Source organism: Serinus canaria, chromosome 4, assembly GCF_022539315.1.
Source record: "Serinus canaria isolate serCan28SL12 chromosome 4, serCan2020, whole genome shotgun sequence".
NCBI lineage: Eukaryota > Metazoa > Chordata > Aves > Passeriformes > Fringillidae > Serinus > Serinus canaria.
The window spans coordinates 39,272,716-39,285,658 of NC_066317.1; the positions used below are offsets into that span (position 1 = coordinate 39,272,716).

General features: G+C 39.2%; 1 long non-coding RNA gene across 1 annotated transcript in view; it reads right to left on the reverse strand.

Annotated features, from left to right (window-relative positions):
- LOC115485304 (uncharacterized) overlaps positions 1 to 6,251 on the reverse strand; it is a 54,798-nt gene extending 48,547 nt beyond the window's left edge. The window contains exon 1 of the long non-coding RNA XR_003946058.2: positions 6,078 to 6,251. This is a non-coding gene — a long non-coding RNA (uncharacterized LOC115485304). The remainder of the gene's footprint in view (positions 1 to 6,077) is intronic.
- Positions 6,252 to 12,943: the final 6,692 nt, after the last annotated feature.

A 12,943-nucleotide genomic window follows, 5' to 3' on the forward strand; every position in this document is an offset into this window, starting at 1 on the left:
ATCAAAGAAACCAAACCAAATTAGGAAATTAATTTCCACAGAGTCTTCCATCAAAACACTGCAAATATGTACATTTCCAACAACTCAGCATACTGCTACATAGCCATTTGCCCATAAATTCCAATAATACATAGCTCTGGGATCCCACTAGCATCCTAGAGAGTAAATAACAAGTGAGCTATGACTCTCAAGCCCCATAATCACAGTCATTGTTACCTATCCCTTATCTTTGATTCCTAAAGATTTTTCTAAAATTGCATTAGCTATTTTTATTTTATTTTTGTGCCAAAATGAGCAATTCTGAATGAAATTACAGCTTTTGGTGTCAGCTTCAGCTGTAACCCTGTTATCAAACATCACTCTCTGTAAACAAGACCTCCAGGTAGGGGATAAAAAAGGAAAGTAAAGAAAAAAATAACTTCAGGATCTCCTATTACAGCAGCAACATCTCAACTAGATATAGAAGGCTAAGCACTCTGCGCTTCCTTCCTTCCTTCCCATGAAGTAATATTGTTAATATTTATTCTATTCCAGATAATCCTGATTGTCCCTTTAGAATACATCATAGTTGGTCCCAGATGCTCCTCTGTAGGTATTGATTAATAGTAATAATTGCCATCTTTCTTTCTGACTCAGGTACCACTGAAGCACCCAAGGTCAATATCAACATAAACCAGAACTTAGAAGGACATGACAGAGGTTATATTTGCAAGGATACAAGATATTGCTTTAATCAATCTCCTACTACTTTATATTCCTAGTCTGAGGACAAATGCCACTAGGTTGATATGTCTTCAGGTAAAGAATATCTGCCTCCATTTTATTATCCTAAAAGGATTGTGAAAAAAAAATCAATTAAGAAAAACCATGTCTCTAAAAGATTACTTATGAGCAAGCTCTGAGAATTGTATAAACCTTTATGCTACAATGTCAGGCATAACTCAGAAACCAGATAAAATGAGAAACATAAGCCTGAAGAACTAGATGCAAGTGAAGCAAAATTAAACCACCTCCTGCTAAGTCTCTATTTCTTCTTGCTTCTGTAAAGCTGTAGTAGAACACTGTTCTCCTTACATATATGGCAATGGAAGTTAGAATTTGTTATACTTGCCATTACCTAAATTCCTAAAAGTCAGATCTGACAGCTATGTAAATTACAAAAATAGAAAGTTTGTGTTGTAAAGGGTTCTGGTAACATCTTGGAGCTTATTATAACTGTAGCATTGGGGGTTCATGCTAATGCTGTTATCATATCCAGATATTCATTTTCAGGAAGGCTGGAATAATTTACTGTACCATGAACAAACTCTGACTTGCCAGATTTACTTCCTCTCAAGTAGAGCTTGTTCTTTCAAACCAATCACTTAAACACATCATTCACATACACAATGTCCTCTGTTGCTACATATTTGAATAAGCAAAGTGTAAAGGCATATTTCTTCATAACCATGATCAATCAGTAGTAAAGTGATGAGCAACCATTCCAGGCGGTTTGCCCACCAATAAGTTTCCTCTCCACTTAAAAAAGAGACAGTGAGGAGGTTACTTCCAGCTACAGTTTATGTGTATCCATAAACAAAACCAAATGGTTACATACCTCAGAGAAAGTTACAACTGATATTAACACTACACTTACTTCTCCTACATTACAATTTCTCTTATGTCATGACCTGATCTGAGTGTTTTCAAAGATTTTCAATTAAAAGCAGCTTGACTTTTTCAGCATGTGAGAGACCAACATCTAAACACCTTCATTATGTAGTTTACAAACATTTTATTGCTAGTGCAATAGTGTGCCATGAGTTGATGGTTATAGCTCTAACGTGAGAAGGGGCATATGGCTCTTGTCAGACTATTCTGTTTATTTCATTCTTACAGCTGTTATGGAAGCAAACAGAAATTTTAGGTAGAACTCTCAAAACTTGAATTCGTTTCTGTAGGCATAGCTATTTATGCTAAAAGCTTTCATTTAAACAAATACCTTAGTGCAGTTGGCACGACCAAAGCAATTGAGAGTTTGTTTTCCCTTTCACAATACGACTGCTCAGTGATCCTTCACACAAATGCAGCAGTGCTTTGAGACATGCTATGACAACATACAAAGTGTTAGTGCCTGATCCTCAGGACTCTCAAAAAGAAAAGATTAAAATCTTCTGTAAGAGTTCCCCCGAGGGCCTGATAAAAAAGCCACATTTAATATTGTCGCCAAAGTTCACTGGGGCTCCAACCAGTGCACAATAAAATAGATGTGCTAAGTAACAATATTTGCCTCAACTTTCTCTGGTCTTAAGCTGGGTACCCCTACCAGGAGCACAGCCCACGATCAGATGGGAAGCCTGGGGCTACTTAAAGAAAACATTCATTCTCGTCAGCTTTTTGACAGGTTTTAAACAAGCAGATTAAAACTGCTTCCAACTTTTGAACATTAGAAATGGTCTTAGCAAAAACAGATCTGTAAGGCACAGAAGGCTGCTGGCAGTGAGAAACAAGTTGAATCAATGAAATTTACTGCCTTGCCATCTGATGGAAGAAAACACATCTCTTCAGACTGTAGCAAATAGGTGCAAATATGTTTTGTTCTAGCAAAATATTTGTTTCATCACATCTGGAAAGATTATAGCATTGTTCCTTTCCTTACCAGCAAATAACAGCAGCAGCCTGGTAGCACAGGCAGAGAAGATTCATGCCTGGAGTACCAGTTTATGGAATCCTGCAATTTCACCCAAATCTGTGCTTCCAGTTTTTGATCACCAAACACAGCAATGCATGCCCAAATGCAGAAAGCCTAATTTAATTGCTTTGACAAACACATATCTCCTCTTCTCTGTGCCTGCATTATAACCTCAGGCCCACTGCTAGACCCACAGGACATGCATGCCTTCCAAAATGGAGCTGTACACATCCCAGGGGCTCAACCAACATTGCTGCTCTTCAATCCATACATTTTGTTTGCCTACAGTAAAGCCTGTTTGCTATTGCTCCCAACACCATTCTACAGGGGCATTTGGAAACATAGAAGGGCTTCACAGCTTGGTGTACAATCAAGCTTTTAGGACAGAATGCTCTTATGAATTGAGTGTGCCCAGCAAGATTCTGGGTGCACTTATCAGCACATATCTAGCAACCAAACACATCCTATGAAAACACATCTGTGCCCAGGCAGGAGTATTAATAACCAGGAGGAATAAGTGTGCTTCACATTTCTATTAGTAAGGTACTAACTTGCTGTAAATATTAACTTTTCTGTAGTTTAGACAGCTAAATGCAAATTAATGGAAAGCTTATGGGAACATAAAGAGACTATGCTCTTAATGATCTTCTTAATACTATCTTTCAGAATACCCGTGGGAATTACAGAGAGATGCATTCCGAGATATTATTTCTAGTGCCATTAGAGCCTTAAGACACACAGATAAAAGTATAAGATGACACAAGCAAGTATAAGGGGGATTTTAGGAACTTTTAATAACTTCTTAATTATAAAAGTGTTTCTAATACAATTGTTTCCAACATGTAATTTAAATTTAATGTTTAAAAGGAATAGAAGTAATGAGCCAGTTTTATTAGGATTCCTTATTAGAATATGTCAGTTCTGCAAATTAGCAGAAGCTAATATTTCGGTATCTGCCATGGTAGAAGACAAATGGTTAGAAGACAAACAGCAATGATTCTTTGTTCAGCTATGTTCTGTGAGAGAAATCAAGCATATTCTCTAATATATGCCACTTTAAAGCATTGAGAGTGAAGAAAGAAGAAAATTCCCATCTATAAATTAGTAGGGAAAAAGCAGCTGAATAATTTTATATGGTAAGACAAAACATGTATCCTAGCTATAAGGGAGACCATTTTGGTTTTGCAAAAGAGTTAATTGTTCTAGACAAGAGTGGAACAGCTCTTCTCTAAGTAAATTAAATGCCTCCTTTTTAAGTTACTTCTAAATGGAACCAGAACAATCTGGCAAAGTTCCACCTGATAACGTGCAAGCTCAAAACAGTTGCTGCTGCAATTACCTACCCTGCCTAAATTTAGACCAGTCCCATGCAAGAGTTTTGTGACAAGGTTCAGCCCTTACACCACAAAAGTATGATCAAAGACATGCTCTGTATCATGGGCAATAAACTCTACAGCTACAGAAAGGCCCCAGGTAACCAACAGACCTCCTCACAATGCCATTATAGAAGCAATTCATTAGCTTAGAAGAGAAAACCTTACATAATTTTTGTCTCTTTTTGAGAGTTGAAGCTAGTTAGAAGTGTGTGGACAAAAAAAAAAAAAAAAAAACCAAAGAAAACAGCTCCCTTACTTGCACTGTCAGGGGAATATATCAACAGATCTTTTAAGTCACAAATTCCAGGTTTAGTTAGGCCTATGAAGCAAACAAGTCAAAAGTTCCCAGTGGTCTTGACCAGTCTGTCAACTCTGCTTTTTGTATCTCTTCTGGAAAGCAGAGCTTCAAAAGCCTCTATCTCAGGCATTAGAAAGAAATCCATAAGCACTCATTCCACATACCTGTGTGGGGACAGAGAGGACACTGCTTATGAATGCCAAGAAAAAAGCAAAAAAGAACTGTCTTAGAAACATAAATACCAAAGCTATGTAGCATCCACTGCCCTGCCATAGGCATGCATGGACCTTGCTATGTCTTTTTTTCCAGGAAGGAAAAAAGCTTAATGCTATTTGTGGGGCAAGTGATCAAAGCTATCAACCACTTTCCAAGAAATCACCCAACTTTTCCCTTTGTTTAATCTAATCTCTGTATGCAAACAACAACTTTCCACACCAGTGCTGCCATACAAATCCTGCTGGACTGTGCAAACTGGAGCCTCAGACAGGATTTAAGTACAAGCATCACAAAAAAAAAAAGTGAGCCTCCTTCTGGGTGCCCACTAAGGCCTTGCTGCAACACCTCTCACAGGGGAGCAGAGACTTCTCAACTCTCACATGCTTTGGCAAACACCACTGCAGATCAAGTAGGTCTGCCCCTCTCATTACACAGTTCTCTGCAGACCTCCCATTTGAGCCCAGCCTTTCCTTACTCAAAGTACAAACTGCAAAATTCCAGCTCTCAGTTTGGTTCCTCCAGCTCCCTGTTTCCTCTCAGTTCACATGGACTGTGATTTTCTTGCAGCCAAGCACTACCACTAAGTCCACTACATGAGTTTTCTTCTATCATAGGTCTTTCCTGCCCACCTCCTCAGCTGCCTCCACAGGTTCCTTCAACCCCCAGACACAGCTGAGAGCTAACTAGGTCCTCAGGCTCCATTAAGCTTCCCTCCTGCTAATTAAGGGTTATACCTCTGCAGTGAGCCAATCCCACAACTTCCCATTCCTATTGTGAAAAGAGGGCAGACTTCTGTAATATGTACAGAAGACATTAAGAAATTTTTAGGTTGCATTTTATGTGGAAGAAGGCAGGAAACAGACTGCTTTCTGTCATTGCAAAGATTTGCAGTGGTTTCAGAAATACAAGGTTTTTTGCTTTGAGATGGACCCTTATGCTTTAAAACCCTACAGGAATAAAATCAGATAGACCCCTTCATTCCAGAAGAATAAATAGTTTTGGCTGTTCAGCTGAGATCAAAGAGACTCTATTCAAACTGATTTTGACCTCTGTCCCTTAGATTTCAAATGAGTGTCCCAGTTGTTTGTCTATGCTTACACACATGAAATGTACTCACTTTTGACTAGGAATGTCATTTACACTGGAGAAGTTTCCAGTGAACAGGTATGTTCTTGTGGAAACTGAGTTACCATACTAGCCCTCCCAACAGCAAACAAAACCACTTCCCTCCCCAATAAAACATAAGATTTTTGTCTTAAATGCTGCAAAACTGAACACAAAGTACTCTTGCTATCACATGTCACCAAGAGCAGGAACAGCAGTGAGGAGCTGCTCCTCAACCCAGTATGGAAGTACACAATTGAATGGCCCAGTTCTTAATTTTTTGCATGTAAAGGAAGTAACCTCTACAGCCTGGTGGTTAGATCTGCTCAATGGGGGGCACATGGATTTCAGCCCTTCTTTTGGCAACTATCCAATATCAAGTATTTGGAAGAACCAAGCTCCCTCACCTTACCTTTTCTTTGGGAGTCCCCTCATCAGCAAGTGACACACTCACTCTTCCTGATCGAAAGCATATTTAATCATTTCATGCAGAACTTCAGTAAAAGGAATTCAGTAAGCAGAATACTTGAACATTTTATAGTCTCACAATTAAGTTTGGAATTCCTGCAGGCAGTAAATTAAATGGACTTCGTGCACCTACTGTGTGCATTAATGCTCTAATCATTAAGCCCTTGGATAAACAAGGAGAGGGTACAGGCCACTCTTCCATTTTCACTACTCTAATAAATAAAATTTTTCTACATCGACTTCATTTTAAACACAAACAAAAAATATGTGAAGCAATTCAACCCAGCAAGCAGCAAAATATTTTTTCTACCCTTTCTCTACCTGACCCTTCAGACCACTGTGTAGGAATGTGCCTGTGTCACACAGGGGCACCTGGATATCCACACCCTCTGAACATTCATCCCTTCCAGAGACACTTGTCTTTAGACCACCCACTACTCTTTCTAGACTGGTAGCAAAATTACACAGTCAAGTATGAATCAGATACCCATAGATTGGTTTATTAAGTATTGTGGCTGTTGTCCCAAGCCTATAGAATACCCCTTGCTCCATATTTCCTCCACTAAAAAGTACCCCTGTTCCTGAGCTACTGGGTTTTACATGGACCCTGAGCTCATTAAGTCCAGAATGGTGACAGGATTAATTTCCAGCTATGAAGGAGTTACCTCATTGTTGAACATTATTGGGACCTATATAGATGCGAGAGCTCTCCAGCACCACCAAGTCTGACACACCAAAGGGCATGCCACGTGGTCTGTTGGAACTTTATTATCAGAGAAGAAGCACCTCTGGGTTACTGATCCTTCAGTGCAAAATTTTAGTTGAGTGCAAATTTTAACATCACATACATAAATACCACTTAGATCCATTGATAGCTCTAACCTTTGGGCCTTTAACAAAAACCCCAAAACTTAACCTCAGCATGTATATTTCTCATTTTGCTATGTTTCTCTTTCCCATCTCACCTGGGAATTAAAAGAGCCAACAAATTTAAGAGCCAATAGGGCTGCAAACCAAAGTTTAGAAATCAAAAAGACAGAAGACCAACTTGCTTAATATCTACCCCACTGGAATGAACCCCAAATTTCTTTGGCATTTATCCTTAAAGCAAGCTTGACAACGGGGCAGCACAAGGCTGAAATGCTCAAAGGCAGAATTGTTCTGAGCTAATCGGTTTATGCTCATTGCCAGAGTGTTCCAGTCATTGTGTGCCCAGCACAACCTCCCTGCCTGTGCTAAAGGACAGCAGGGCTCTGGAGGTTTACTGCTCATGACTGGAAGTCTCACTCTGTATCACAATATAGGCTAGCAAATCTGTAATGAATCCATGCCAGTGCATTACAATGCAGGACAAAATAAAAAACAATGTAGACTACAAATTCATAGGATAGCTGCTTCCCAGATAGTGAAAACATCTAACTAAATGCTAGTTTCAAATCTGAGCAGCAGGCTCCTTGACTAACACTTGGCTCTCAATAAAGAGATTACTGTAGGATTAAGCCTTACCTTGGGAGGTAGAAAAGAAACAAATCTCTAATTATCTCCACTCTTGTACTCTGGCCATGATTTCTCTTTCTCTGGGGAAAAATAAGCTTTGTACTGTCTAAAGTTTAGTGTGTGCATTCTCTCAGTTTATTTTAATATATTTTAAAGTATTAATAAGATAACTTGTAACTTTTATCTTCCAGTTTTTATACGTACTTCCTAATAGGAATATTTTTTGTGATTGTTCTTGCAGCATATACACATGTTCATGCTAAAAAGCCCTTTTATAAATATTTTACTCTGTAACCTGAAATTCCCTTGGCCTAAATCAATTGAACCACTGCAGGAGAAGGAATTTTCTACTTGCAATCATACAGTTTACTTTTTGTTACTATTTAACCAAATTATTGACAAATATTTGCAAGGCAAACTGTCTGTTAATGACTAAACACCACCAAGAACAGAAATAACCTTCCTCATATAGAGAGGAATGCCATCCAAGAGGCAAAACTACTGTCTTGTTCTTCCTCCTAGGGGTAAAGTGTAAGCTGAAAGAAAAATAACTGAGGAAAAAATCCACAGAAATCTTGATCTAGAAAAGTAAAATCATGGCTATGCTGAGTGAAGAGGGAAGGAAACTGAAGTACCTGCTTTCTAACAATGTGAGAGAAGATTCAGTATGTGATCCTGAGATAGAAAATGAGAAGTTAATGTCAGACTGGAATTGCAGTTTTAAATAACATCAGAAAAACACATTAGAGAGGGGCTTTTGGTTGATTTGATAAAGAGGAAAGAAAAATGCAGAGCAATTAAGAGAAAAAAATAGAGAAATGAGGAAAACTAACAAAGCATCACATGGAGGTATAGGAAGATAGGAAAAAGCACCAATAAGATGTGAGAGAGAAACATGGATTGTTGCATGAGACAGATAACCAGATACTGCACATGAAGAAGAAAATAGAATAACCAGGAAAATTAACTAAGCTACACTAAAGAAACAAATCAGAAAAGGAAAAAAAACAACATGAAAAATAAAGAAAACCCTAAGTTATCTGTCATTTTCTCATTTGAATTAAACCTAATCTAAATTACACAGAATATTGTTTGATTTAGAGGAAGCTGGGAAGGTTTTACAAAATGTTTTGCTTTGTATTTCCCTGGAAAACAAAGTGTCCAAATCACAATTTTCCTGAACTATTTCTATTCTGTTAGGAAAAGTAGAACAAAATATTATGCTGAGTTAAACTGAATTGATGTTTAGTTTGCCTAACCAATCAATCCCTTTATCTAGGGTTAATCTATAACTAAACTTCTCCTGGGTGAATTGTTGCAGAGTTTCTGGGGAGTTATTGTTCAACTACCACATTCTATTCAATGGATTAGCTTTCCCAAGGGGAATTGCAGCTTTCCATCTGCCAAAACTGTTACATTATACAGTACTTGCAAGAAAAATCAATATGTCATGGGACACATCACCTAAACAGACCCCTAGTCTAGAGATGAAAATGGGAATAGGCCACAGAACACCTTCTTAGATATCCCCATTCCCACTTTTAGTCATTATTTCCTTCCAGTCCACAGCCTTATAATGGTTTTCTATTTCCTACTCTCATGTCCTTTCACACCCAAAGATATTTTTCTAGGCTCCATGCTCTACACCTCTTTCCACATTTCTGCCACCTTCTCTCTGTTCCCTCCTTTATTTACTAGATACCGCCTGCTAGACAGCCTAGTATGTCTGCAATGAAAAGTAATATGCTCTCCTTGGCATTTTGGGCACATCAGCCTGTCCAGGAATTTTCATTCTCAAATGGCTGTAACTCAGACCCTTTTGATGAGCCCACAAAACGGGCCTCTTGGCTGATGCTAGTTAAAGGGTCAGTGTGAGTAGAACATTAAGTCCTTGGTGTATGCTGGCAAAGAGCATACATCTTCATAGGGTCTAAAAAAAAAGAAATCATTTTTTCAATTATGTGTTGTGATGTATATGCCCAGGAAGGTAACATGTATGTATACCTGATACCTGTTGATGATTAGAAATGCTTTCAGCTTCCACTGATTTTTTTTCCTTGTCCCTAGGACTTGCTACAGATGTAAACAGATTTCCAAAAATCTATTACAAAAAATACAGCATGTACAAAAGAAATTAAGTGTTGGATCATAGATCAATTGTAACTAGATTTCTCCTGTTTGGTTTTCTTTGAGACAGCAACTTCATGTATTTTACAAGCTAAAGAAGCCTACATGTAAAATTAACTTCTATGTATTGCAAATGTGTAAGTCATTTTAGCCCTTCCTTCTGGAATCAACAAATCTCACAGGAAAAACCTTTTTGAAGCTTCCCTCCAAAGAACATTTGTGTCTGAATTATGAGAGATCTAAAGGATGAACTAGTCAAATGTTTTCCAAATCCTGAGTAAATCAGCTTTGTGTTGGGGAGGAGTTGTCTTCCACCCCCACAAAGGAATTTCAAAGGTGTGAGTTACTCAATGTACTTGTATTTTTCAACAGAAATAACAGATGTTCTCAAGTTTCTCCAAGCTGTGACTCCAACTGTTGTGCTGAAAAAAAGTCATGACCTAGCTCCTATTAGGAGCTACATACAAACATATTAAATCTAATTTTTTTCACTTTAAATTTTATTAGCCAGTTGCTTTGCCTATTTATACCTTTAAACATGATGATTTCAACGAAAAAGGGACTCATCAGACACTAAGTGAAACAATGTCAGCACTCCAACTGAGTGCCAGAGTTCTTTACAAACATTGGCAAGCATACTCAATGAACTCATGTTTTAAAAAAGTCCAATCTTTGTATCAATTCTAATGTCTCATGGTATTCAGAATACCAAAACAACAGGTATAAGAACCACAGAATTTAACCATGGATCTGTCCCTTTCTAATAACACCTCAAAACTGCAAGATTAGACCTGCTTTATCCATATTTTATAAAAGAAGTATTATTAGATGATATTGTTTGAATAAAGCACATAGGAACCAGTGATGCAACCATGGTATAAATCTCATGAACTGCTAATTTAGGACTGGACTAAACCAAGTGCACAGTGGATAAAAGCACTTTTAATAATAGCTATCATTGCATGTACATTTAATAATAGCTATCATTGCATGTACATTTTAGTCCACCATGTCCCCCACCTTTGAGCATGGCAAGACACAGCAAATGATGTGTAATTTCTGAGTTAGACCTATACCAACTGGTGATCTAGTGTATCTAAGGAAAATGGCAATTGCTGAGCCCTTTGCACCATGGGAACCCCCATGTGAGCTTCTCTCTACCCACCTCTCCATATTCACAAAACTTGCAGGACTCCAACTGGTTTTGATACTTACAAACAATTTTCTTCTCAAACTTGACAGATAAAATTGGTAACAACAGAGCACAAAAAGACTGTTACTCAACAACTTTTTTTGCCTCAGTCTTCAATGGCAACCTCTTTTCCTACACCTCTGGAGTGGATGGACAGGCAGATGAGGACTAGGGGAGCAAAGTCCCTCTGATTGTAAAGATCAAGTTCCTCCTGCTGAACCTGAATAAGGTCCATAAGCCTGTGGGACCCAATGAGGTACATCCCAGAGTCCTGAGGGAACTGGCTGATGTAGTTGTCAAGGCACTCTCCATGACATTTAAAAAGTCATGGAAGCCAGGTGACTAGAAAAAGTGAAACAATAGTGCCCATCTTTAGAAAGGGTAGAAAGAAGGACCCTGGGAATGATCACCTCTGTGTCTGGGAATCTGAAGAGATTGTCATAGAAGCTGTGCTAAAGGCACATGGAAGACAGGAAGCTGATTTGAGATACCTAGCATGGACTGACCAAAGGGCAAGTCTTGCCTGACCAGCCTAGTGGCCTTCTTTGATGGAGTGACTACATCAGGGGACAAGGGAAGCTCCACAAATATTATTTATCTGGAGTTTTGTAAAGCCTTTTACAGTGTCCCTCTAAACATCATTCCCTCTAAATTGGAGAGAGAGGGATTTGAGGGTGGATTGGGGATTAGTTGGATGGCTGAAGCAGTCGCTCAGGAGTCCATACTGGGATCGGTGCTATTTAATATCTTTGTTAATGACATAAATGAAGGGATCAAGTGCACCTTCAGCAAATCTGCAAATGACCCTAAGCTGAATGGTGCTGTTGACACACCTGAGGGATGGGATGTCATCCAGAGGAATCCAGGTCCAGAAGCTGGGCCATGGGAATCTCATAAGGTTTACAAGACCAAGTGCAAGGTGCTGCACTTGGGTTGGGGCAATCCCTGATATCAAAACAGGCTGGGGGATGAAGGGATCAAGAGCAGCTCTGCCAAGAAGGAGTTGGGGATTTTGGTGGATAAGAAGTTGGATATGAGCTGGCAATGTACTCTCATAGCCCAGAAAGCCAAACGTGTCTTGGGCTGCATCAGAAGCAGCATGGCCGGCAGAGCAAGGGAGGTGATTCCGACCCTCTGCTCTGGTGAGATGACAAGATTCCACCTGGAATGCTGCATCCAGCCCTGGGGTCCCCAGCACAGGAAGGACATAAACCTGTTAGAGTGAGTCCAGAAGACAGACACCAAGATGATCAGAGGATTGGAGCACATCTCCTATAAGGAAAGGCTGAGAGAACTGAGATTGCTCAGCTCAGAAAAGAAGGCTCTGGGGAGACCTGCTTGTAGCAGGTCCAATACCTGAAGGGTGTCTACAGGAAAAACAGAGACCTTTTATATGGACATGTAATGGCAGGACAAGGGGGAATGGCTTTAAACTGAGAGAAAGTAGGTTTAGGTTAGATATTAGGAAAAAAATCTTAACAGTGAGGGTGGTGAGACACTGGAACAGGTTGCCCTGAGCAATTGCAGATGCCCCATTCCTGGAAGTGTTCAAGGTCAAGTTGCATGAGGTTCGGAGCAACCTGGTCTAGTGGAAGGTGTCACTGCCCATGGCAGGGGGGTTGGAACTAAATGATTTTTAAGATCCCTTGCAACCTAAATCATTCTAGGATTCTAGGATAAATTGGTCCATATATTCAGAACTTGTTACGGGCAGGTTGATAGACAAGTAGCATGAAACCAGGTAAAACAGTAATGTTGCACAAAATTTATGCAACCTATTCTGCATACATTAAAACTGCCTGACTAACAGATCCTAGAAGGTAATTACCATGGTGAAATCATTAACTAGTACTGTGTTAACTCTGGGGAGCTCTGCAAACAAAGATTCTCTTTTAGTTTTTCAGAGACACAAGAGAATAGTATCTTTCTGTTCAGGATTTATGGGCTGAAATACTAAGAGTTTGTTATCCAAGTCAGACAAGCCTACAACAGTA